This window comes from Cryptomeria japonica, chromosome 3, assembly GCF_030272615.1.
Source record: "Cryptomeria japonica chromosome 3, Sugi_1.0, whole genome shotgun sequence".
Classification (NCBI taxonomy): Eukaryota; Viridiplantae; Streptophyta; class Pinopsida; order Cupressales; family Cupressaceae; genus Cryptomeria; species Cryptomeria japonica.
In genome coordinates this window covers 28524740-28545346 of record NC_081407.1, presented here as the reverse complement: position 1 = coordinate 28545346, position 20607 = coordinate 28524740, and positions in this window count along the sequence as shown.

The following is a 20607-nucleotide window of genomic DNA, read 5'->3' as shown; positions in this document are numbered from 1 at the left end:
GAATTTGAACTTGTTTGGCAAGGAGTTGGTTCTGGTTCGATGTCATGTTTTGATTTCGAACTAGATGTTGATCAAATTGGTTTGACATGTTCAAAATTTGGCTTCGTGTGTACTGCAACCTTTGTTTTTGAATGTTTGGTTGTGGTTGTTGACATTGATATTCCACCATTGGTTGAACCATTTGTGGACATTGTATGGTTGGTTGGACATATTGTTGAAATTGGACCATTGGTTGTATTGGTTGTATATGTTGAACAATTGGTTGAACCATTGGTTGTATTGGTTGAAAATCTAATTGATAGTAAACACCTTCTTGTTCTTGTTGTGGAGGCACATAATGTTGAAATTGATGTTATCTCTTTTCTTGAAATTGTTTCATCATCTCTATTTGGGAGAGGAGAGCTGGTATGTCTGATCGTTCAAGAAGAAATCTTACATCAATTGGCTCAATCCTTGGATTTTGACCTGGAAATTTTTGAAACATTTTGGACATTTGTGATCTATTCTTCTCAATGTTTTTCACTCTTTGTTCCAATATCTCCTTTTCTTGAGCTAGTTTCTCCTCTAGTTTTTGTATTTGGAGACTTGTTTCATCATAAAAAGTTTGATCGATATTGCCTTGTTGTTGGGTTGGATATAATTGTGATTGCCTTGGATTAAAATTTGATTGCATTGTCGGTTGATACGTCAAACTTTGTTGCATCATTGGTGTTTGGAACCTTGTTTCAATAGACATGTCACTATGCAAATGCAATATTTTTGGAATTTTTTATTTTAAAAGGATGATGTATGATATGCAACTAAATGCAAACTAAATAGACGAAAATGCAATCTATGGCAAGAATGCAACCTATGTTTTTGTTGTTTTTCAAGATTTTGGACAAACTTTTGGAATGCAAATCTAAGAAAGAGACCCTTAGGAAACTGAAATGATGTCTAGACCTCAAAGGACAAAAGGACCAAGTGACAATAGGACAAATTGACAATGTCTCACCTATATGCTTGGATACTAAGCTAGGTTTGACCAAATGACATTGATGACAAAAAGAAAAAAGTTTGATAAGGTCTAGACTTCCTAACAATGACTTTAGGGTTTATCAAAGATTTGGATTACTCAAGTATGACAAAACCTAGTTTTGACACTATATGCAAAGGGACAATTACTATGCAAATGACCCTAATATGATATGATAATGACCTAAGCTTAATGAAGAGACCTAGAAGATGCAAATGAAAATGCAAATGTATGACAATGGTATTACTCTAATGCAAGAGGACACATGCAAATGGATGACCCTTATTGATATGCAAAGGAGTATGACCTAGGTGAAACCTAACCTTGGTAGTTGACAATGACTTTGCAAAATGCAAACCTAGGATGAACCTAAATCTAAGTGACATGAATGTTGAGACAAGATTTTGAAAAATGTTTGACAACCATGTTTGAAGGTGTTTGAACTTTGTTGGATGAAATGTTCTTGTGTTTAACCTTGTTTTGAATCAATTTGTCTTGTTTTTAAAATGAGACACAATTCAACTTTTGACAAGTAAAGAAGACAAGATATTTTAACATAGACTCAAGACAATCATGCTCATTTGCACATTTCTTATGGTAGGCAAGGACATTAGGTACTTGAGAGGTAGACTCGTTATGAGATTCAAGGAGAATACATAGATGCTTGACCCCACAGGCTCCCCTCCACGACACTCACTTCTCAAGGCAGCCAAGCATCAGTCCCCATGGAAATCTCCCCATGGTGAACTTAGTATCTCTTCCAAGTATCCGAACTTGTCCTTCTCAAGCAACTAGAAGGATTTTTGGCCTCTAAATATAGGGTGTTTAGTAAGGATTTCTGTTAAGCGTTACTCCTTGATGTCACACAAGTGTGATTGAGACATTAAGCCCACCAAGATACCAAACAAATGTAGTCACGCAAGCACAATTTAGACCGTGAGGTCCTACTTAGATGTTGATATGAGAAAGAGTTCAAGGGTCATCACTTCCCAGGTAACTGCAATTCCCACGTAACCCTTCCTTCAAAGCTTTCACCCATCAAGTATTTGTTTATAGTGAGTTAGAATGCCAAGGTATTCTAGCCGTACTCACTTTGGGTCATTCCCTTCTCACGATTATCACTTGCTTGCAAAAGCAAATGGTCGGGAAGGCAAACCCTCTAAAGGTGACACAATCAAAAACATGAGCATGGTATTGAAGATCTGGATTTTTGATCACCCTAAGAAGGATGAGAGCATACTCTCCTACTCCAATGTCAAACTCAACAATCAAAGAAAACATACATTCATTCCATCCTATTTAGAAATCACTAGGTGCCTAAATATTAACTTCAAACACAAAGTTTAGTTGTAGTCCAAGGCAACCTGCAAAACCCAAGTCAGAAGTTTGATATGTTTAGTCTTTGACTATCGAACCTGCATAAAATGTGTTAGTAGTTTCATTTCTTGTCTTTGTCATGCGTATGCCAAGGTTCTGCACAGAGAATCAGTACCAACAAAACCAAAAAAGCAGAAACAGAATGCAAAAGAAAACAATTTGCAAGTGAAAAACACTATCTTTTACCTTTGTTTCTGGCCCTACACAGGCGTAGAATGTCTGACACAGGTGTAGAATGTCCTTGACATAGGTGCAGAATGTCTGACACAGGCGCAGATTGCTTGACATAGGCGCAGAAGTTCCCAGAAAACCCTGCATTACCTTGTTTCTTGGGTTTTTCACCTGCAAATCAACTCAAGAGCACTCAAAAGCATGGTTAGGGGGTTAGTTCACGTCGGGTTCACCAATTAATGTAGCTAGGAAATCGGAAATCATCACAAGCAAATCAAAATACTAATCTAGCTCAATCACGAAAGCTCAAATGTAATGATCAATCCTAAACACACTCAATAAAGACATGAAAGCAAAACATTCAAGATTAAAAGCTAAGCAAACCAAATGCAGATCTAAATATCTCCTTCATATGGCTCCATTGTCCTTCTTTCTTCTCCAAATAGCTTTTGTTTGTGGATCTCACCTACTAGTGCATGATCATGATATGAAAGCAAGTAGACAAGATGATTGCTCAAGAAATACTCGAAGCGTGATTGATTCGACAAAGTGGTTATTAGTTCGATAATGTGATTATTAGATCAGGATTGAAGAAATTCATCCAATTTATAGACAAATTGGAGAGATGATCAAATTAGCATGAAGATATTCAAATGGAAATTGCAAATCAAGAATGTCAATTATGACAAATTTATGACAAATTTGCACTTTCTATGCAAAATTGATTGATTGATAATTTATGACAAGATTATGACAAATTTCTATGTCAAAAATTGATTGATTGTCAATTATGACAAATTATGACAAATTGAAATGTCATTCCCATGAAATTAGGAGAAAAATAGGAGGAAATTGAATTAGAAATTAGGAAAATTAGAAAATTGGAAAAATAGGAATTAGGAAATTAGAAAATGAGGAAAATTAGGAATTAAGTAAATTAATTAATAATTTTTCATTTATTAATTAATTCACAAAGAGGGAATTTAGAAATTGATGAAAAATTAGGAAATTAGGAAATTAGTGAATTAGGAGAAATTAGGTAAATCAATTAATAATTTGTCATTTATTAATTAATTCACAAAAAGAGGAATAATTAGTTAGCCAATTAAATTAAACATTTAATTGTGACATGAAGACCTAGGTTAAATACATTATTTAACCTAGAGGGGAAATGACAAACAGGGTTAAATGAATAAAATCATGAAACCCTAAAAGATGAATTAGAAATGCAAGAATGACAATTAGGTCTTGACAAAAGATAATTGATATCGATTTGATTTGATCATGATTCTGACTTGATAAAAGACCAATGTGATAAATGATTTGATTGATAAATGCACCAATTGATGAGGAACAATGACTAATTGATCCGAATTGACACAATTGAGAAAGATGACGATCGATGACAAATCGATCGCAAATGACAAAATTGACAAGAAGACAAGGATCGATGACAAAATAGATTGCAAAATGACAAGATTGAAAATGACAACGATCGATGACAAATCAATCGCATGATGACAAGATTGAAAAGAGGACAAAACCCTAATTAGGATTGACGATGTCCAAAATGATGACAAATGAATACGCACATAGATGCGACAAGATAAGATTCACCAAAATCATGACTAAAGATTGTTGTCAACAAGACCAAATTCGAAAGCGAGACAACTGAAGAATGCAGAAAAAGGACTCTATGCTCGCAAATGATAAAGACCAAGTGTGTGACATAGGAGAAATGTTAATGTGACGCAAAAAACCTAAAATAAGGCAATGCGCAAATGTTAAAGTATGACTCCACAAGCGTTGACCATTTTTAGGTGTCTACAGATACCACAATCCATAATCTATAGTTCCCTTCAGATATCTCAGAATCCGCTTGACTGCTACCAAGTGGGATTCTCTTGGACTTTTCTGAAAAGGTGCAACAATGCCCACTGCATGTGCGATGTCCGGTCTGCTGTGTACTACATAGTGCAACTTACCAATCATTGACTGGTAATCTTTCTCATTCACCAATGCTGAGTCATCTTCTTTTGACAATTTATAACCAGTCATCATCAGTGTACCAACCGGTTTGCTTTCTTCCATGCCAAAGGTCTTCAATACCTCTTTGACATACTTGGACTGAGTGATAAGGATTCCATCTTTCATTTGTTGAATTTGTAGTCCAATGAAGAACTTAATGTCTCTGATTAGTGACATCTCAAATTCCTTCTTCATTTCATCTGCAAATGCATAGCTCATCTTGTCATCTCCACCAAAAATTATGTCATCAACAAACACTTCAGAGATCAGAATCTGATCTCCTTCTGACTTCAAATAGATATTTCTATCTTCACTTGTTCTTTCAAATCCAATCTTCACAAGATGTGAGTGTAAACGTTCATACCATGCTCTAGGTGCTTGCTTCAATCCATACAAGGTTTTATGTAGCCTGCACACCATATCACTATCTTCTGACAGGGCAAACCCATCTGGTTGCTCTATATACACTTCCTCTTCAAGTATTCCATTTAGGAATGCAGATTTCACATCCATCTGATACACTTTGAATCCCTTGAAGACTGCATATGCAAGAATCATTTGAACTCCTTCCAATCTAGCTACTAGAGCAAAGGTTTCTCCATAGTCTTCTCCTTCTTCTTGAGCATATCCCTTACATACCAATCTTGCTTTTTTCTTACCATTGTGCCATCTTCATTCAGCTTGTTTCTAAAAACCCATTTGGTGCCAATAACATTTTTATGCTCCAGTTTGGGTACCAAAGACCAGGTACCATTCTTTTCTATCTAGTCAAGTTCCTCTTCCATAGCCTTAATATAGTCTTCATCTTTGTGTGCCTCTTTAAATGTTTTGGGCTCAAATTCAGAAATCATGCAAGAACTTTCTCTGACGTTTCTTCTTGTAAGAATTCCTGCATCCTTATCTCCTATGATCTGCTTTGGCTGATTCCTCTTGTTTTTCCTCTTCATCCTCATCTTCATCTTCATCTACATCAACAACTACTGGTGTAGAAGCACTGTTACTTGTACTTGGTTGTTTTGCAATCGGTTCCTAGAAGGTTACAACCAGTTCATCTACCGCTCACTCACTACCGGTTTCCTCAGGTTTCTAAGAGGTTTCATCAACTCTGACATTGATGCTTTCAACAATTCTCCAAGTCCTATTGTTAAAACACTTGAGACCTTTGCTCTTGGTGGAGTATCCTAGGAATATTCCCTCATCACATTTTGCATCAAACTTGCTCTGGTGTTCACTCCTCTTGATATAACACTTGCTACCAAACACTCTAAAGTAGCTTACCACTGGAGTTTTACTAGTCCAATACTCATAAGGAGTTTTATCCTTACCTTTCTTGATGAGTACCGGGTTCATAGTGTAGACTACAGTGCTCATCGCTTCTCTCCAAAAAGTGTGAGCAACCTTCCCTTAAATCAGTATTGTTTTGGCTACTTCAACTACAGTCTGGTTGTTCCTTTCTGCTAGGCCATTCTGCTGTAGAGTCTTGGGGGCAAATAGTTTCCTCTTGATGTCATTCTCTTCATAGTACTTATTGAATTCTCCAAAGGTGAACTCACCTCCTTGATTGGTTCTAAGGCATTTGATCCTTTTATCGCTTTCCTTTTCAACTAGTGCTCTGAAGGCTTTGAACTTTCCAAAAGCTTTAGACTTGTCTTTCAAGAATGTGACCCACATTATTCTTGAGCAATCATTAGTAAGAATCATAAAGTACCTATCTCCTCGGACACTCCTAGTTTTCATAGGACCACACAAATCAATATGCACAAGATCAAGTAAATTATCTGCTATGAAAGATTTACCTTTGAAGGTTGAGGAAGACATTTTCCCCAGTTGACATTCTCTGCACAAAGGATTCTCCGGTTTGTTCAGCATAGGCAATCCTCTAATTGCCTTGATCTTACTAGCCTTCACAATGTTATGAAAATTAACATGGCAGAGTTTCCTATGCCATATCCAACTGTCATCAAACTTAGCCATTAGACATTGACTGATATTTGCATTTAACTGAAATAGGTTACCTTTGGTCTATATACCATTGGCCATCAGTTCACCATTCTTTCCTTTGATTTTGCATACTCCATCTTTGAATTCCAGAGTGAACCCTTTATCATTCAGCTAAGCAACACTCAAAAGGTTATACCTGAGACCTTCTACCCAATACACATTATCAACACTACTTTTTCCATTTAAAGAGATGGACCCTTTGCCTTTTACCATACAAGGTGCATCATTACCAAATCGGACTACACCTCCATCATAATCTTCCAGAGACAAAAAATTTCTCCGGTCACCAGTCATGTGGTGAGAACAACCACTGTCAATAATCCACTCATTAGAATTATCAAAGCGGGAGACAAGAGCTTTCTTGTTTGACACATCTTCCTTAATGGCTACAAACACTATGTCTTCACTTTCTTCATCTTCTGATTCATCATCAGTGACACCTTCATCAACTACAACAAGACAATTTCTCCTATTTCCTCCTTTGAACTTTTTAAAATTCTTCGGTTTGTCCTTATTATCACTATTGGGACAGTTTACAACAATGTGTCCTATCCTATTGCAAGAAAAGTATTTAAAAGGGAGCTTACCTCTGTATTTTCCATTTCCCTTAGGAATTCTCTTGGTAAGAAGAGCTTCAAATTCCATCAGGATCTCCTCATCATCCATATCTCTTCTTTGTCTTGGTTCACAACTGGTACTGGCTTCTTTTCCTTTTCTAGATAGTGCAACATATGCTTTAAAGGCTGAATCAGTCTTCTGAACACTGCCATCATAACTGTTTAGCTCATATGCGGTCAACTTAGCAATGATTGAATCAGGGGACACCTTTGTCTTGTCAATAGATCTCAACTCTTGAATAGTAGTAATCCTTATTTCATAGACCGGTAGTAAGGTTCTCAAAACTTTGCTAACAATGGTGGAATCATCGATTGTACCTCCTACACTCTTGATGTCTCCAACAACAGTTTTAATCCTTATCCCATATTGTTGAATGGTCTCTCCTTCAACCATACACATGTCTTCAAACTTTCCTCTAAGGATTTCTTCCTTAGCTTGCTTTACATGCTCATCACCACCATAGATAGACTCCAGAGTATCCCATACATCTTTGGGATTGTCTTTTTCCTGAACATCTATAAACTTAACATCAAATAGATTGCTGATAAGAGCTTCCATGACTTGCCCATTCTATTGAATTTCTCTTCTTTGATCATTGGTGAGAGTGTCGGTAGGGACAACATAAGTATTCTCAACATAGTTCCAGTGTTGAGCACCCATTCTTTTAATGTATATCTTCATTTTGTCCTTCCATATCTTAAAGTTATCTATGTTGAACTTAGGACCTTCCCTCTTCATCATTAGAGAAGGATCTTTTCCTTAAGCGGTTAAGCTTATAACACAGAGGACCTAGAGGATGCTCTGATACCAATTGATGAATAATGATGAACAATAAATGATCAACAGATACTGAGAGGGAGGGGGGTGAATCAGTATAGACAAAAACTTCTTTCTCAACTTAAGCTGCAAAAACTGCACTAACTGGCAAACAGTATCACCGATCTAAATCAGGGCACTACCGGTAAAACACAGTGAGACTGTGAAAGACATAAACCGGTAACACTTAGATCTTCACAAAACCAAATATCTTATTTCCACTTCACCCATATGCTTAAACAAATAATACATCATCAGAAATATAATGGCCACTGGATCAACATGCTTTACCACTTAACATAAAACACTAAGACATCACATGAAAGAGCATCACACATAACCCACTGATTTTTCATGTGGAAACCCAACTGGGAAAAACCACGGTGGGGATGAATACCCACAAGTTGTTCTTGAACTCTTCTGAAGTCCACTCTGTTAGGAGCCTAGCTTGATTAAGGACTTTACAATAGGTTCTGCTAGGAACCGATCCTACTAGAGATCACCCGGTTAAGGGATGGCTAAATACCCGGTTAAAGGTTACCTCACAAAAGGATTTGAAGAACTCAATGATTTTGAGTCACCATGTTAAAGGATTTACCAAAAGCCTGTTAAAACTACTCGGTAAAGGGATTTTCAACTGCTGAAATGGTTAGAAGTCAATAGGTAATACACTGATCTGATAATAGCACTTAATGCCAAGGTAGATCCACTTTAGTTCCTTCACATCTGTAATCACACTCTACAGATCTCAACTCACTGCACCGGTTTGACAAGAATCAAGTATCTCTACACTTGGATACACACATAACATTTGCCAACAACTACACAATGCAAATCATCATCGACCTTATAGACAACAATCAGGTCAGTAGCCAAACCTAAAACCCTAAGCATCTAGGTTATCAATACAGTCGGTCCAATCCTGACAGTTTAATCACATTGCATAGAGTAAAACAATCTTGAACAAATCTCAAGATGTTCTCTATCATTCGTTCTTTGCCACTTCTAGAAGCTGATAACCCATCATGCGTTCTTCACCGTTTATAGAGACTTCGCACATTCCCAAGGTAGATAGGATCAATCTTCTTCATGCAAGATCCTCAAGGAAATTCTTCACGCGTACAAGGCTGACATGGCAACATGATCTGATCTTCATTTTGATGCTAACTCATCACAAAATATCCTCAGTCGAGTCACACAGAATTGGAATGCATCAACTGGAAACCCTGAAGCTGAGACTACCAACTGGTAGTCATATCAAATGAAACCTTGATACAAACTTTGCATATACCGGTTCACATTCCAACATATCGGTTCACCTTTTCACATATACCGGTTCACATCATCATACCGGTTCTCTTGCCAGTTTCTTTCTTCAATATACCAGTTCATACTTCATCATATTGACATCAATGACAACATACAATATCATCATGTCATCAAACTCTGCACATATGCCAACACATGGAAGTCTCATTGACTTACAATAAGATTCAGACTACAATCCAAAAGAAATGAACTGAAAGAATAAAATCTCCAAATGCTTGATTACAGTTCTGGTTAAGCATAGATGTCTGCTCTACAACACCAATCTCTCCTCAATCAAAACACCAAAGGATGAATCACTTATTCACACAAAACCTCTCTCTGATATTGCAGATATAACATCGACCCCTAAATTACATGAACATGTCACCTATATATACAAATCATTAACCTTGATAACAAGGTTAGCTAAACCCTCAACCGTCAATTACAAAATTACATCACACGATACAAAGATCAACCACCAGACTAATATAATGATTTACATAGCATAACATGGACCTAAAATAAATTCCCAAATGCTCAACTCCACTGGAAATCATGCCAAGATCAACCACAACATGCTACACCACTAGGAAAACCGCATAGCACGAAAATCATCACCAGTTCATAGAAACTACCAAAAACTTGGACTATGATAAATGTAGATCATCAAAACAAATAGGAAACAACTAGGAAACACCAACAAGCATGTTAGAATCATTAGGAACAACTGCACCAACACCACTTATCAAATCTTAATCAATCAATGTCTGAAAGCTCAAGAACACAACAAATCAGCAACTGTCACGAAGAAAGATAACTTTTGGAGCACCAAATCACGATCCATTTGAAAAGAAGATACACAAGACCATCTCAAACAATATCCCCAAAGTCAGCACAAGATCTGATCACATCGGAATATACCAGAGGAAATACTAAGCTTTGTAAAGCAAGAATCAACAAACCAAAACTACAAACCGAATCATAAGATCTTCCCAATGTGAAATCATCGGAGCAATACACAGGAGTATGTTGAAATAAATGACAACAACATATCTTAGTATCAACAATGAACAATAATATCCAACAATCTCCCCCTTTGGCATTGATGGCAATATATGAATGTGAAAAACAATCAATGCAAAGAAAAAAGATATCTCCAACCAGAGAGTTTTTTAGTGGCGATTCTTCGCCAATTGGCGAATTCTGTGTGAATAGACTGGGGCAACATCATGGTCAAATCACCTGGAATTTTAGGGTTAACGACACACTATAGAATCTGGCTTCGCCATTGACCACACACCATCGACGTGCATGCCCATAATATTCATCTGGAATCAATCGGACTTGGGTATTAGATCACCTCTGTTATTCGCCAACAATAGTAAAATGACCACGTACCCAGGACCTAATTCACCAATGGTAAAGTAAATGTTCATTGCACGTGTCAGCCAAATTCACCAATGTCAATTAAAACATTATAAGCATTCCAGGACCCATTTCGCCCCGCTTAAATTAAATGTTTATTGCACGCCTACGCAATTCGCCAAAAATGCAATTAAATTAAATGTTTATTGGCAATTGCAATGCCCAGGCCCTGTGCAATTTGCCAAAAATGCAATCATGGATTGCTATAAATACACTCTTTCTTACAATTTGTTTGTGTTTGATTAGTAAATTGGGAGCTCTCGAGTCTCGATTTGCATTCTGCAAATTGAGTTGGAAAGTCGAAGTTCATTCACATTGTAGGGCGGAGGGCCAAAGTTACAATCCCGCAACATAGGCCCAGGCATTCCTGATTCCTGATTCAGAGAATTGAGAAGGCATAAAGGTGAGTAATCATTTCTTCATACTTGATAGTATTAGTTTTAACTTTTAATTCATAGTGAGAGGTCAAGACTCAAGATGTCACAGTCAGACATGGGTGAGACTCCTCAGGGTGGTGAAGGGATTGAGATGTCACACAAGAGTGAGACTGAGACTCCTCTGGGTGGTGAATGGATTGGGATGTTAGACAAGGGTAAGACTCCTCAGGGTAGTGAAACCGAAGGGATTGAGAGGCCATCAAAATGCCCAAAACTTAAACTTAAAGATACTACCATAAAATCTTTCTTTGGAATTGGCAAAGTTTTTGGTCCATCAACTTCTGCAGTTGTAGAAGCCATTCACAGTAGCTCACCACCACCACAAGGTGGGATTGTCATTGAGTTAAATGCATCAAATGAGGATGACAATACCAACATGACAGAAGATGTTCTAAGGGATACACACAATGAGATAACTCACTCAGATGAAAATGCTAGTACTGAAGATGATGTTGGTAGGAAAAAAAGAAAATGGAAAGTAAAACTGGGGCAAGAGTGGGAGATGACAAGGAGTTTTAAGATTTATTGGATAGCAAAGTACCCATTCATTGAAGCGGTCCCAAACAATGATGAATAACCAACAAAATGCAGGTGTAAGATTTGTAGTTGGAAAACTAAAAGAGAGAAGAAGATGCAGCTAAAGCTTGACACCATAGAAAAACATATTGGTAAGGTTTATGAAAAATAGATCATAGACAGAAAGGAAACACGAGTAGTAAGATGGAAATCAAAGGAAGAATGTCTTCATGTTAAGTATGCCATAGAATATGAAGAGAATAACCACAAAACGACACTGATTGGTAATAGTGGATTTGGAAATACAATCAAGGCTGGGCTTGAACATGCAACGAAAGTTGCAAACCTGGTAAAGACTGTTCAGATGAGTGTTGTTTTTCATATTATGTCGAGAGGGCATCCTATGAAAGATTTCCTAGAATTTAGTAATTTATTATCTTTTTTGAATGTTTCTCACTATCCTATGTCACATTGGTCAATAAACGCTGGATGGGAAATGGCAAACTGTCTCGCTGAGGTAGAAAAGAAAAATTTACAAGAGAGTGTAAAAGAGTCAAATTTCATTTCATTATCCATAGATGAAGTTACTACGGTAGATAACACTGCTTGGGTTTGTATGCATGTGTATACCATTAAAGAATACATCCGCTGAGCTCATCTACTCTATGTTCGTAAAATGAGGGGCAATTCAACAACAAAAAATTATATTTGGAAGTTAAGAAATCTTTGAATGAAATTGCTGGTATGGATGACTTGACAATTTCCAAGAAGTTGGTGTGTGTTGGAGCTGATGGAGCTACAGTTATGCAAGGTCAAAGGACCGGTCTTTGCGCAAGGTTACAAACTAGTATTGCACCATACATGGTTGGCATTCACTGCATGGCCCATCAAATGAATTTAGCATATAGAATTGTAAGCAATTTCCCTACAGTGTCAAAAGTTGAAGATCTGGTCCACAAGCTCCACTCATACTTCTGCCGAAGTCCTAAACGTTTTGCATAATTTCATATTTTTGCTGAGGGAGTAATAGGAGGAAACAAGCTTCTCAGGGATGTTGAGACCACATGGATCTCCTTGCATGGACCAACGGAATGAGTTCTAACAGAATATCAATCCTTGATCGGACTAATGTATGAGCAATGCCTCATAGTAGACAAAGCTCCTGATGTCTTACATAAGTTAAGTGATATAGAGACTCTGTTAACTTTAGCTAGTCTTCTCCCCATGCTAGATTCAATGAACAAAATTTTTAAGAAAGCCCAAGATAGAACTATGTATATCAATGAGTGTAGCACTCTACGTAAAATGACATGCTTGAGCCTAGATGGTCTATATTCAGATCTAACAGGGCGAAGCCCAAATTTTTTTAGGTGGCAGATAATTACAGATTTGAATCATGCTGAAATTTTTTTACATTTCAATACAAAAAATGAGTTATGTGTCTTTGTAAAAGGATTTCAGATACCAATGCACCAATCTAAGATGGGCAAGTGAGGTAGAGCACTACCAGTTAAAAAGGAAGATTTTGATAGGATTGTTAAATCTGTTAGTGATAATTTGAAGTCTATTGCATATGAACTTTCAACTGAGATTCGTGAAAGATTCCCTCAAGAAGAAATACTTGAAGCCATGGGTTCTGTGTATCCTCAATTTTGGCATTCAATTGGAGATAATCCAAATGATGCAAAGATGTATCATAAAAAACTAGAGGAATTGATATTGACATTTTCAAAAGATGCATATTGCAATGGACAACCAATAGAAGGAATTTTAAATTCAGATCATCTTAGAAAACAATGTAAACAATTTGCATTGGTTATGAAACAATAGTTGGTTAACTTGGAGAATCCATTTGAACCTGGATCAATCACAAGGCTTTGGAAAAGGATAGATCATAGTGAAGCATTGTGTATTGCAATACCAGAATATTTAAAACTTGCTAATTTATGTCAAACAATGATATTGGGATCGGTGGAAGATGAGATAGTTTTTAGTGCATTAGGGCTTTTGAAATCAAAGATCAGAAACAAAATAGACAAGAATTTCAAAACTTGCTTGAGGTTGTTTGTAACCCAGTATAATGTTAGAGATTTTCCATATGATAGGGCACTGGCAATCTGAAATTCCATGTGTGAAAGATGAGGGGTGTGCAACACTTTAAAAGCTAGTGGTGCTACTGCTGAGATAAATGAATATGATGGATCGCAGACTCAGAGTTAGTATGAAGACGAAGACATTTCTGAATACTTGACTCAGAATGAAGATGAACCTATTAGTACTAGTCAGTTTCTGGATCTTGAGTCCATTTGGGATATAGAAGCCTCAGAGTGAGTCACTGAAGTGAATTAGCAGTCAGTTTATAGGTATTTATAATTATACTACAGTTCTTGAGTCATATTACAATTTCAATTTGCAAAATTGCAATACTATAGTTGTCATTGATGATTTTTGATATGTATTCCTTGAATTTGTCAATTAGAACGGATACTTATTTCATATTTTTAATTGTGAATTTGAATTATTAGTAAACAATTGAATTATTAGTAAATTGGTATCTGGTTGCACATTATGTTGAACATGAAATGCAACAATTTGTGTCACAAGATCCATAAAATTATTCATATTGCATAACTGTTACTGCTAGAACCTTTCTATTGTTCTACATTATATGCTTAACATGATGTTCATGACGATTAGGGTTTTGTGTTTGTTTTTTGTCCTAGTTGGCTAGTAAACCAAAGTTATCGTGCGTTGAAAATTTGAGTTATCCTCTCTTTATTTGTCCATGTCAATGTCAAGTGTGGTCCAACGGTTGGTCAGACATGTTTAATGTTTCATCTCTAACTCGCAGATAAATTTCATGTTTAACAATTTAAGTGGCGAGTTAGTGAGTGTTGGTTTGGGTTTAAATCATGAGGTCTCTAGTTTTTTGAGTGTTAGCATTTTATGTTAGCGAGCTGGAGATTGTTAATAAAATTGCTTTGGTCACGAGGTCTCGAATTGGTTTGATGCCATGCATTATAGCCGCGAGAGTTAGCGAGTAAGTACTAAGTCGTGAGGTCACGAGGTGTTCGTGGTTAAGTCATTTTAATTTGCGATCATGCGATGTGGCTGGTATCACAGCTTAGTTGGTTTCATCGCTTGCTCACAGGTTTTGAAGTTGTTTAGCATTTTAAGTTGCGATTTGGTGATAGGTATGTTTTGGTCTGATTTTGTGGTCATCGCATGCTCGTGGGTTTGTAAGTCTTAAGTCAAAAAATGTTGTGAGCATGCGACGACGGTTAAGTGTCTTGTTGTTGCGGGATCGCAAGGGTTTAAGTCAAGTTAAGTTTCTAGTTGTGAGCTTGCGATGAAATAAGTTGTTTAGCATTTTAAGTTGCGATCTGGCGACAGGTAAGTTTTTACTTTGATTTTGTGGTCATCGCATGCTCGCGGGTTTGTAAGTCTTAAGTCAAAAAGTGTTGCAAGCATGTAACAGTGGTTAAGTGTCTTGTTGTCCTAGGATCGCAAGGGTTTAAGTCAAGTTAAGTTTCTAGTTGCGAGCTTGTGATGAAATAAGTTGTTTAGCATTTTAAGTTGCGATCTGGAGACAGGTAAGTTTTGGTCTGATTTTGTGGTCATCGCATGCTCGCGGGTTTGTAAGTCTTCAGTAAAAAAATGTTGCGAGCATGCGATGGTGGTTAAGTGTCTTGTTGTTGCGGGATCGCGAGGGTTTAAGTCAAGTTAAGTTTCTAGTTGTGAGCTTGTGATGAAATAAGTTGTTTAGCATTTTAAGTTGCAATCTAGCGACAGGTAAGTTTTGGTCTAATTTTGTGGTCATCGCATGCTCGCGGGTTTGTAAGTCTTAAGTCAAAAAGTGTTACGAGCATGTGACAACAGTTAAGTGTCTTGTTGTCGTGGGATCGCAAGGGTTTAAGTCAAGTCTCTAGTTGTGAGCTTGCGATGAAATAAGTTGTTTAGAATTTTAAGTTGCGATCTGGCGACAGGTAAGTTTTGGTCTGATTTTGTGGTCATTGCATGCTCGCGGGTTTGTAAGTCTTAAGTCAAAAAGTGTTGCGAGCATGCGATGACGGTTAAGTGTCTTGTTGTTGCGTGATCGCAAGGGTTTAAGTCAAGTCAAGTTTCTAGTTGTGAGCTTGTGATGAAATAAGTTGTTTTGTTAGATTTGTAGTGGTTGCCAGCTCACAGGTAAAGAGAATATTACAAATGTTGTTGCGAGGTTGTGACTGAAGGGCTTGATGAAGATTAATGGCTGTCACTCACTTGCAAGATTCTTTGAGGATTCGTAAAAGGGGTTGCGAGCTTGCGATTAAGAGGATTTGGTAGCATTGTCACTAACTTGCTAACATGTGGACTTGTTTGTCGGGTTCTATAAAAGTTTTAATTGCCAATCGCCAATCAAATAGAAGGGCATGAATTCAAATTTCGCTCAAGTACTTCAGCTTTGAAGTTTGAATTAATGCCACAGTAGCTAGTTCATGCAAGTCTGACAATTAATGAGACTTGAGAGTTGAGAGAAGTGACGACACCCAAATACCATAAATTGCATGATTGAGCCGAGATTTTGTATAATTGCATTAATGCATTCTATCTTCGAGGTAATCCAGTGAATTGAGCTCTGCAACAACGTTGGAGAATTCAGAGTGTTGGGTGTCGAAAAATTTCAGAAAATTGGTTCAGAACAAGTTTTTCTGCTGCAACTAAAATGAGCCAGGTGACGAGTGGAACTGGAAGTTCCAAGCCCAAGCCCAAGCCCAAGCCCAAGCCCAAGGCCACGACAAGTGGAGCAGGAGGACCTGGAGGTTCCAAGGCCAGTGCCACTGAGGAAAAGTTGGTTAAGAAATACAAAGAAGAATTTGTAGATTTGATGCTAGGGACTTTCGTTTCTTTGAATACAAATGATTTAGCATGGAGAGATTTATGGAGCCAATGCAGAAACCCTACCATGCTTAATATGACTGGTTATGCTCTGTTTCATTATTTCTGGAATAATAGGGTTAAGGGTGTCCCAATGTCAAACCCTTGGGATTTAAATATGGCAAAGTTAATTGTGCCGGATGTATATGTTGATGTGGATTTGATCAAAGAGTTGGCCAAACGCTATTGCCCAGTATCTAGGGTAATCTGAAGAAAGAACTAGTCTGCCCTAGTTTCAATTAATAGAGCTAGTTTTGTTGAAGCTTTCCAGATTACTGGTGCTGCATGTACAGATATAGATTTGGAGCAGATTGCATAGGATTATGACAAATACAAAGGTGTTATCAAGAAGCATGCAATGCCAAAATACATGTCTAGGGTGAATAGGAAGCCTATTATAATTCTAGAGAGTATCGAACCACCATTTGACATCACACCTTTCCACCATTATATGCATTTTACAATCTATGGATTATGCAGAGTGTTGGGTTTTGATGGAGATTCAATAGTGTCTGTTGAATTACTGATTATGGCCATGGACATTCAACACCCAGATGTTAACAAAGATTACTGTTGGTGTAAATAATTATTCATCATGGATATTATTACACTTTACTTAAGTTTACTTAGGAAATGCATTTCATAGTAGTTTGGGTATGAGACACTTGGGTGTTTGTGCCACATTGGGATAGTGTGTGTAGGAGAATTTCCACCTTTTATGGTGTTGATCTTGTTGTTACACTCCACATTCAGTGGGTGATCCACTTCATGTGGACTATTATATTGTCTCTCCTACCTACCCACACCTATTTTCTACCTACCCTTATTTCTTATTGAGCCACATGTCATGTTTGTATGCTCACATATCCATAAGCCTTGCCTATATAAGCAGGCTCATCTACATTGTATGTAAATGGACCAATTAATCATTTATCTATTGATGAGAATACAGTTTATTTTTATCCTATATTTTGTCTCTCTATTGTACTTTTCATTGAGCTCTTGATCTTGGCAAAATCTCACATGGTATTAGAGCCATTGGGGCTTCATTGATTGGTTTTTGGAGACATTGTGGAAGGCTATTTTCGGATCTGAGGGACTGCATTTTTTGGAGGCATCTTAGAGCGTTTTCGACCTCACCATTTCATCCGGGAGGCCATTTCCATAAAAATCGAGTATAAATTCGACCTATTTTGGTGAAAATCGATTTTTGGGTGTGGAGGAAATTTTCTGCCCAATTTGGGCGGTACGGTATGGAATTTTCGGATTTTTTTTCAAAAAAAAATGTTTTTTTTTTTCTAAAAATTATTTTCCAGTTTGAAATTTTTTTTTGAAAAAAAAATAAAATAATTTTTTTGGAAATTATTTTTGGGATCCGTACCTTCTGCCCAGTCAACAACGCCACGTCAGTAGTCGAGTTCGCTGCCAAATCACCCTGCCACGTCAGTAGCCCAGTTGGCTGTCACATCACCTACCAAATCACTTGCACATTCAGTGCCACGTCAGCTGTGAAGTTTGGGCGACGGTCATACGACTGTCAAATTTAACCCTGCAGTCTGCTGACGTCATCATTTTTTCAAAAATTTTGCAGGCCCCTCTCATTGAGCTTTTTGATTTTGCAGTTCAACTTCAAATGGCCATATCTTGCTCATTTTTGCTCCTTTTTTGGTGCAATGTTTTTTGAAATGGGCTAGAATTTTGTGTACTTTCACATGGTGGAATTATTTTCTAATTTTGATGGACAAAATTTTCAGAATTCTCAGTTTTTGGTGACTGTACCTGTCAAATCCCCGTTTCTGCAACTTCCAGGTCTCTGTTCGGGCTCATACGAACTTCTTTTTAGGTGCCATTTTTTTTGAAAGTGTGTTATTTTTTGTCTACTCTAAGAATATGCTATCAGTTTGCAGCAATTGTGGGTAGAAATTGTACTTTCATCATATGGTCTTATTTGGCCAATTTGGCATTTGTCTTGCATAGATCTATCTTTCTAATCTTTTGCTTTATAGTTCTCAGCCTATTGGGGCAGTTGTAAAAAAACAAAATCAGAATTCCACCTTGCCATTGTTTGCAAGTGCCCTATTGTACACGCACTACATATAAAGTGCCAAAATCATCATTTTTAGGGGGGTACTTGATTGAGTGAATTTGCGGGGGTGTCTCTTGTGCTTTTGTACTCTTGTGTTCCTTCCTTTCTATTGCTATGGGTTCTTCTAAGTTTCCTCTCTTAACTCCTCATAATTAAGCTACTTGGAAAATTGATGCATGGAGTAAACTTATGGAAAAATGACTAACTCATTACATTGATGCAACTATTGTTGCTCCTGCTAATCCTAAGGTTGATCCAGTTGGTCACTTGGATTGGCTCACTAAAAATATCATGGCAATTGGTACCTTAAGAAAGTGTGTATCAAAGGATCTCATTTTTCATATTGAGAAGTGTACTCTAATCAAGGATGCTTGGCAAAAGTTTCAAGACTTATATGGTCAAGTTGATGAGATTGGGGGATATCAAATTGATAGTGATCTCACCATGTTGGATCCCAAGAACTTTGATACTATACAAGATTATGTCACTAAGGCAAATGAGTTGAGGGCACAACTCAAAGATTGTGGCATTGATAAGAAGGATACTCAATTGATATTCAACTTGATAGGCAAGCTTCCACAAGAATATGCAACATTTGTTTCTAGTTTCCAAACCCATAGGATGACAATGGGTTCAAGCTACACAATGCCTACATTTGATGCTTTCAATGAAATGTTGATGATGGAACAAATTAAGTTGATAAGCATGGGCATTCTTAAGGCTTCTAAGTCTCAAGCATTAGTGGCAAATCAAGGGAACAAAGGAAATCAAGGAAAGGACAACTCAAACAAGAAGAAATGGCAATCAAAGCCTAAGGACAAAGCATCATCTTCTCCACAACAAGGAGATTCATCCTCTTACAAGAGGGATAATTCACCAAAGAGGGAGAGACCTACTTGTGCCTACTGTAAAAAGTTTGGTCATGAGGAACATCATTGCCATTCTAAGAAGATTGATGAGCTCACACATATCATCAAAAAGCATAACATTGATTTGCCTAATGTCTACAAGAAGGATGATTCATCAACTTCCACTTCCTCACATTCAAAAGGAAAAGGGCAAGCATTCATGGCTTCTACAAGTGGGAAGACTCACTCTTTTGGGACAAGAAAAGGAAAAGCTCTATGTGCTACTATCAGTCATGATTCAGAGAGATGGCTTCTAGATTCAGGGGCTTCACATCATATGGCATCTTCGCAGTCTATGTTCTCTACATTTGAGCCTCGCACCATGCCGTAGATATTGATGGGAAATCATACATACATGGATGTGATTGGGAAAGGATCTATTGACATTGGGGATAACTCCTTCAATAATGTGTTGTGTGTACCCCACTTGACAAACAATCTCCTTTCTATCTATCAAATCACACATGGTGCAACTAAGAGAGTTGTGGAGTTCACACCTGAGTCAGTTTTCATTAGAGACTTGGAGACTAGAGCTATCATTGCGACTGGGGTGGTTGATCATGCATCTTGGTTATACTCCTTTTCAGATTTTGTTGATGATGATGATTTCACATTTGATGATTCTACACATGATGATCACACTTCTTGTGATGGTTCAGATTTTGAGGAGAACTTTGGGCACTTGAACATGGGGGTTCTCACATGTGAACCCATTCTTGAGTCTTTTATTTCATCTCCTCATATTGATATCACATCACCTATTGCACCTGATGATGTAGATAGTGCGACAGTTTTGCCTTCATGTGATTCAATGCAGCAGGATATTCATTGTCTTCTAGCTTCAAATTCATGGGATGATTACTTGACAGACATTGCAGGTTTATTTATGAAATCCTACATTGTAGATTTCAGAGAGATCATTGATGACATTCATCTTCTATTTGATGAAGGTGATCCTCCTTCGATTGTTGTGAGGGAACA